The following is an 8,216-nucleotide window of genomic DNA, read 5'->3' on the forward strand; positions in this document are numbered from 1 at the left end:
TTGAAACCAAAACTAAACATTCACCTGACACTTTAAAGAAAAAAAGTCTGCTAAAGGCAGTTGGTACTCATTTACATTTCAGTGACATTGTTACATTAAACTTACACATCAGCCACACAGTTTTTTTTAGCCAAACCAATCATTTCACAACAATAACCACATCATTGCATGTTTCTAAAAGTGCAATACAAGGCTGATATGAAAAGTATTTCTGAAACTCTCTTTTCATTCAGAAACATTGACATGCATCGTAACACTCGCAGACGAATACAATGGCACATTGTTTTTCCGGGAACCTTTCACAGTGTTTGTCATGGTGCTGAGGCTTCCAGAAGCCCTGTAATTATTCAGACAACCTTCTGCCCCCTTTCACAACTTGTATCTGCAGCCAAAGCAGAGAGGGTGTCATTGATTGAAATGTCTGGTGTCACTGAGTTTTTCTTTTCCTATCAACTCTGTCGTTCCCACCTTTTCCTCTTATATCTGTGATAAATACGAGTATAAATAGATGTGACGACTGTGTGTGAAAACGATGGGTGGTGAGAGAAAAAAGTTTCACGTGTTCACTGCTGCATGAGTGTTTTTACTTCAGTCTGCAGCTCGTCTTTGTGTTATTTTTCATTTTACCAACTAATAACAATAGCTATAAGCTACCATGTTGCAACCTGTATCCTGTTATACTCTATACTTAATAATCGTGTGCATTTTGGTCACATATCTGATCCTATATCTTTGGCGGCTCATATGTTTGAAAACAGATTTGTTTTAAAGTAATTAAACACTGCCTTGTAAAAGTTGGTAATGTGTCTTTATGGGCAGATACTTAAATTTGTCACTATATTATTAGTATTTTATTGCAGTCAAGCTTAAACCCATTTCCAAAGTTTTTGACCAGCAAAATATTTTTGACCTTCATGGATTGGGACGCTCAGCCGCTGTCACATTGCTGGCTACGTTCATTCTCCTCAGCAAACACACACACATCCACAACAAGCGGTTGTCGTTGACCTGCAGAGTTGAAAAGAACATTAAAATGACAGAATATGAAGATATGAGGTTCTGACCATGTGAACGCCTTCTATACACCATTTTACATATAGTTGGACACATGTCTGTAGTTATGGCTGTCCATCACGCAGCAGCATCTGTATCCAGCCTGCAGCAAACGCCAGGGTTTTAATCCCAGTGAATGAAGCGTGAAGGACTTCCCCACTTCCCCCTCTTTTCTGTACTCTCTGCTCCTCTCTCCTCCTATAGCTCTCTTGTTCTCCACATTCTCCCTCCTGTCTCTCTCCCTGCTTGTGTCCCACTCTCTTTCTCCTTTCTTCTCCCCCTCCTTCACATATATTACTGTGGCAGCATGGGGGTCTAGAGCGCTGCCTACTCCAGCCAGCTTAGGTGATTCAGTTGCCATGGCAATCAACACCAAATAACCAACAATGGCATGTTAATTATGGTTATTACTGTATGATGATGGTTCCAAGAAAATGAACGATGTTACTTTTCTTTGGAGGAATTAAAGAAAGAGAATGTCAAAGGTGAAGCAGTTTGGACAACATAATTCGTACCAGAGCGCTGGACCCTGCGAGGTCCTTCAGACGGCTGCAGATAGAGCAGTATATATATATATATATATATATATATATATATATATATATTGTATAGATGGAAGTTCACTAATAAGCTGGCGGCCTTCAGCTCTGAGGGGGTGACATGGCATTAGCTGTGCAGAAAAAATGCTCAATCGCTTGAACTCAATTGTAATGGCGCTGTAACGTGTATGATGTCATCGCAGTGAATATGTTTTTGGCTAGAAACACTGGAATAAAAGAATTACTTAAGAAAACGATAGAGTGACAAACCATGAAAATTACATCTAAGTTAGAAGTGAGGCAGAATGGATGTTTGACTCATCGAATGACATGTATAATCAGCATAATCACATTGGGTTAATCAGGTTCATTGGTTAATACATTGTGATACGGTGTTTTGGCGCATAGCAATAAAGATAGTAAGAGAAAATTTGATAAAAGTACTGCAATAGTAAAAAATATACAGAAACATATTGTAATATTAATACCATTATTTGTAATATGTATAAGATAATAAAACAGTGACGAACCGAGAGAGAACGATCATAGTACCATGGTGGTTTTACCTGGTTTTAGATACTTTAGATACATAAACTTATTGCACTAACTTCCCAGCACCCAATGACAGACAAGTTAGCGCCTAGCTCATGAACTTAGCACAATATTATCTAATGTTCAAAACAAGTTTCAGCAGTTTGTGGAAACTAAAACCGGGTAAAGGGAACAACCTTGTCTCTACAGTGAGAACATTGTCTAGCAGTTCTTGCCGATATTCTTTGTGTCTCTGGGGAGCAGCTGCAAAGTCTGTTGTTCCTTCTTCCAGTGATGTACTTTGACGTTGGTGGATGCTAGTTAGAACTACACAGTGCTGCTCTTAGATAGCTGTGGGTGCAATGCTGCTTAAAAACCTCCTTGTTCTCATCATTTGTGTTAAGTTTCCAAAGCAAAGGCAGAGGATGCTTCAGACAAGGTCTTTTTGCATTGTAGACTCTACAGTGTTTTGGCAGACTGGGCTATACAGCCGTATTCAGCCAGACGGGACAATCATGCTGCTGCTAAAGTGGAGAGAACATGGTCTGCTCTTGTTTGGGGAATTTGAGTTTTATGACGAGTTAACAGGGCATACGTTTATATGTGAACACATTTCATTAATTGACTTACTGAGAGTATGTTTTGCTAATTTACCAGCAAAAGTAAAAATCAAGAAAATCAGTTTTCTCCATTATTGTAGCGTCACTGGAGAATTAGTTTCCTCAGTGGACCATGAGGCCTGAATGGATATGGCAAAGGCAGAGCATCTACATGCTGGTAGCTCCCATGAATTCAGCAACATTTCTGTCATATTTATATATATTTTTTGGTATTATTACAGCCATCAACATTTTAAAAGAAAGCATGGGGATTAGATGCAGCAGATCAACGCCCACCAGCGACCAACCAGCCAGACTTGCAGGACCAAATTGCCCCAGGGAGGAGAGGGAGGAGAGCCCATATGGAAGCTGAGCTAACAAGCTAACCGAAGGCTACTCCACTACCCAGTTTCTCTGGTTTCAGGATAATAAGACGTATGAAATAAGACTTCAGGCAAAGCCAGCAACAGGAGGTTGGTGACTGTTGATCCCACATCTTCACAGACACCTGGATCCATCGTGGTCCAGGACGCAGCTGCTCTTGACAGGCGGACAGTTGGATGGAGATCAGGACTCTGGTGGGGAGAGAGGAGGTTGACTCTGTGTTTCATCATAAAGTTGGTGCTCAAACACAGTCAGAGGTGATGGACAATGTTGTTCCCATGTTTCATTTTTAATGTGAAGATGCAAAAAAATGCACGACAGGAATTCACTTTTGATTTTGTTTTGTTTGTTGTGATATTCCTCTGCTGGAGATTGGTAGACATATTAGATATTAGACTTCCATTGGTGACAAGAAACATGAATGTTGCTTAGTGACTGCTGCATGAACGAGTAGATACATGTATGCTACCATTAGCTCTTCAAGTTCATACCATGATGTCAGACGTTGTGTTTCTTGCCTCTGAGGTGGCCCAACAAAAAATAAGGAAATGCTTTTGTTGGTTCGTGTTTTTGTTTGGTTCATACAATGTGGATAATTAATGTATTCTTTAGTTCTGGGAATTGGAACCTATGAATTTAGACATTAACATTGACCAAAAATGAGAATAATTCTGTACTTCTTTCCATCTTGTCCTCCATAAGTTCATCTTGTTAGTTGCATGGCATGCCATGAAACATATTATTATCATATGTGATATTCACTAACATTATCAAGAAAGTCTCATTCATTTTTTTCTCCAATAAAAAACAAAATGCTGAAGAGGTAGACAGCACGGTTATAAAATGAGCTATTATTCTGGAGCATGGTATTTGTTCCGCCTCCCGGGCACTAATGGACCTCACAGGTCTGCTAATGTAGACTATGGCTGCTTCCTGTGTGCTGTTAGAAAGACGTCTCTGTGGGGCTGGCACACGTCAGTACACGTCCTCAACGGATATTCCTGCTCTTAAGTCTTTTCAAAAGGCTTTTATAACATCCATGTTTACCACAGTGGACGGCCTACGCAGACAGGGAACCAGGAGGAGCAGAGGCAGCCGGGGAAGAGAGAAATATCAGGAGGGGGATCAACAATACCAAGCTCTTCCATTTCCAAACCTTCTGTTCCTCTCACATCTCGCCATTACCAGAGTTAGCGTCAACTTGTCAGCTTTCTGCCTAATTAGATCCAATGGTGACTGTGTGTGCGTGCACTTGCATGTGTGGTAACACTGTTGCCATGGCAATAGTCTTCCTCTTTTACCCCACTAGAACGCGAGCAACTTGCCACCTTTCATACACCCACGTTTTGTGGGCTAATGTGCTACTTACTATAACTTCTGGTGCTAACTTTTTGTCAGGCTTAATTTGCTCAACATGTTCAATCAGAGATATATTTCGGCGAAGCACAAAACATATTTTCTGCCGCCGATAGAGGTTGAGATGCAAACATCAGGTCGCAGAGTGAGGTGTCAAAGCATGGAGTTGGTGTAAAGTCTTTTCTCCTTTTTCTACTTCTTTCAGTAGGAAATGAGAGCACAGTGTATCTCTGGGAGGGAGGGGCCTCACGGGAAGGTTTTAAGCTGCTGTCAATCAACGTCACTCTCTGCTATTTAGATTCCAATTACACTTGTCAGCTCAGTCTGAGTCCTCATCTGTCTCTCTCTCCTCCGTCTGTCTGTCTGCCTCTTTAAACCCTCACAGTCTACTTCTCTGTGTCCAACAAGACCATTCGCCCATTCTTTTTCCTTTCTTTATTCATCTACAACCTCCCTCTGTGTCAGTCAGTATTACTGTCTCCTGGATCCTCGCCCTCACTCGCATTCACTTCTGCTTTAATCTTCTCCGTTTTATATTACCGTACCACAGTGATGGAGCACAAGTTTAGTTCCAGATTTTAAACAACTTGAAGGAAGCGTGTTATCATGCTGAAACAAAGGACTTCACAAACAGAAGGATGAAATGATGCATGGACATCTGGCCCATAGATGGAAGAACGCATCATTAATTTCAATGTAAATGGGCTCGGCAAGACCAGAGGGGAAAAGGCAGTCATGTATTTGAACCTGTTTATGATTTCATGTTGCATAATCCAAAGTATGTTTGTGATCGCAACTTCTATTCATCCAGACCATCTCATATGGGGACCTTTTTTAAATTGTCTTAATATCTTTTTTTATTTTTACAACTTTTACATATCGAGGGCGTGAAAATTTAAAATAGGTTGAAGGCTTTTATTGTGAAATGCCGCTGCCTTTGTCAAGGTTGAAAGGAGTCATAACGTTTGCCGTCTTAGTTCGGGCTCTGTGTTGTTGTTTAATAAACATCGGCACAACATGATAGTTTGTTAGCTTCTTATGCGGTGTGAATACAGGAATGTATATTGTTCAAAAAGAAAAATAGAACAATAAAAAACACCTCTGGTGTGTGAATGCCTTCATGCACATCATGCTAATATTATAAAGTGAGAGTATATCGCTTTTGAAAGAATACATAACAAATCCTTCTTCTTCCAAAGAAAAGTCAAATGCATAAATAAACACAGTTGCTCAGTGCATCCAGTCAGGAGTCAGTTGTTTGGTCTGGTTTGACAAGTAGCTCAGAGTGGCTAATGTCAGTTTACTGAAACTTCTGCTCTTGTTCTGCAGCAGGTTGGAACGTTTATCCCATAATTGTTGTGTGTGGCTTTTGTTCAGCTTAAGTCTCACTTTAAGCTTATCAACCTAAAGGTACAACATCTGGACCAAGTTCCTTGTGAAAAATGAGTTATAGAAGTCAGGAAGCTACAGCTGGCACAGGGCGGATACTCCTAATTATGAATCACGCCGCTCCTCGCTGGTTGAGGCAGAGACGATTAGTAAAGGTTAGACATTACCTTGAGTAGTTAGGCTCAGGACTCAGGGAGAGCGTGGACAGCTGACCAATCCAAGCACTTGAAAGCTGGACAGGGCGGGTCTTGCCAAGAAGAGCAGTGGGGGTGACTGTGTCTCAGTGGTTAGCATTCCAGTCTTTTACTCAGAAGGTTGGTGGTTCAAGCCTCTGTTCCGCTAATCCATGTCGACGTGTCCTTGAGCACTTAGCCAAGAATTGCTAAAAAGTGACAAACGGAAATGAAAGTCACTTTGGATAACACCTAATACAATGTAATCAACATTTCACATCTTCTGCTTTCCATCCCATATTCCGGTTGGGAACATGAATTAGATTGCCGCTCAAAACTGCAGTGTCTTCACAGCCAACAGAAGCTGATCACTGATTGTTGGGTTTTTGAAATTCTTAACTTTTGCTTGCTCAAAAGTGTTTAAAGCTGGATCACAGACTGTGTTTAGGATTTGGACAAAGACCCCAGGGCTGACAGCGTCTGGTCGGTCGGTCTATTGGTTGGTCGATATGCTCTAGTCTGACCAAGTTTGCATTGGTCGTTCCTGGTGTAACTTTAAGAAGAAGAAAAACACTTCATAATCCATTATTTTCACTGTCACGAGGAATGTGTGTGCGTGTGTGTGTGTGTGTGTGTGAGAGAGAGAGAGAGAGAGAGAGAGAGAGAGAGAGAGAGAGAGAGAGAGAGAGAGAGAGAGAGAGAGAGAGAGAGAGAGAGGAGTGAGAGAGTTCCATTATAAAGAATGTACGTCTAAAGCACTTCAGCATCGGCTCCACTTTTCAGTCCCAAAGTTTACGCTTGGATTCAAGAAGCAATTCCAAAGGATTACAATTCAAACTTGGCTGGGAAACTATTCCAGCACAGACGTACAAACAATCACAAAGAGTCTACAAGAGGTTGAAGTCGCCCATAGCAGTGGCTATTGCACAAGATCCAGCTGATCACCAATGGCAGATCCAGGATCAGTTTTCTCCTATACATTATTGGAATAGTCTACGATGAATAATAATACCATGGTTCAAATCAGGTCCAAAAACTAGTGAAGCTGTGGCTTTTCAAAATGATGGCACACTTAGGGGTTGTATGTAACCATCAAACTGCTGTGGTACACCTGGCAACACTAGTAGGAGGTCAAAGAGGTCAAAGGGTTCTCAGACCTTTACTCTGTCCCTTTGCGGGTCAATGCTGACCTGACTTATTGGACCCTATTAGACTTAAATGCCAGTTTGTTTTAACAGAGCCCAAAAAACTTTGGGTGTAATTTTGTGGTGCACTAGCCACTTTACTCCATCTGTTTGAGCCATTGTAACTGCTCATGTTACTGTGTAATTTAGCTCCTCAATTTAAGAATACATCACAGTAAGCTAATACCTCAGTGTATTCCCATGTAAGATTATTTAACAGAAATGTAAAGTATACTGTTAACAGTTAACTGTTTAAGGTCTTGCTTTTCTCAGAATATATACTATGTAAAGCAAAACAGTGGAAGTCGAGCAGAGATGGGCCTAGCAGGCAGGAATATGTGTGTGGGATTAGGTATCTGGCTTTATAAAATGGATACATGCCCTGTTATCAGGATGGATAGAGGGATGGACAGACCAGTGTCTGCCTGAGGTTGCAGTACGAGTGGCTGGGTGGATGAACATGAAGGACTGATGCTGGAGAGGTTGCCCTGCGGGAGAAGAAGTATTTATCAGCACTGGTGACAGCTTCTTAGTGACTAGATATCCTGCCACCCCCCCCCCCCACCCCCCCCCCCCCCCCTCCCATTGGAAGTGTCTATTACAGTGACTGAGGTACTGAGCGGGGGATGAGGAATCTCCCCAAGGGATTAAGGAGGTCCACAGAGGCCATGAATATCTTCCTTTTTATTGTCATCCATCACCTCTCCATTATATCTTTTTCAGTTCATCAGTCCTCTGAGGTCAGAGCATTGCGCGGGTGAAATATGGATGCCCCCCGCACACACAAACACACACACAGCTTGGAAGTCTTGTTCCAGAGGCAGATGACACCAAACCGCCTGCGCATCTGGAGCTGGTGCTTTTACTACAGCGTCTTGCACTGAAAGACGCTGCAGAAAAAGCACCAGCGAGGTGAGCGCAGGGTGAGACGCTGTTGGTAGGACCTGCTTGCACACATATGCAAATATAGCGCTGCAAGTGAGGATGAAAGCTGCCGGCGAGTCCTGA

This window comes from Clinocottus analis, unplaced genomic scaffold, assembly GCF_023055335.1.
Source record: "Clinocottus analis isolate CAN_PGR_092001 unplaced genomic scaffold, fCliAna1.0.p SCAF_12, whole genome shotgun sequence".
NCBI classification, from domain to species: domain Eukaryota; kingdom Metazoa; phylum Chordata; class Actinopteri; order Perciformes; family Cottidae; genus Clinocottus; species Clinocottus analis.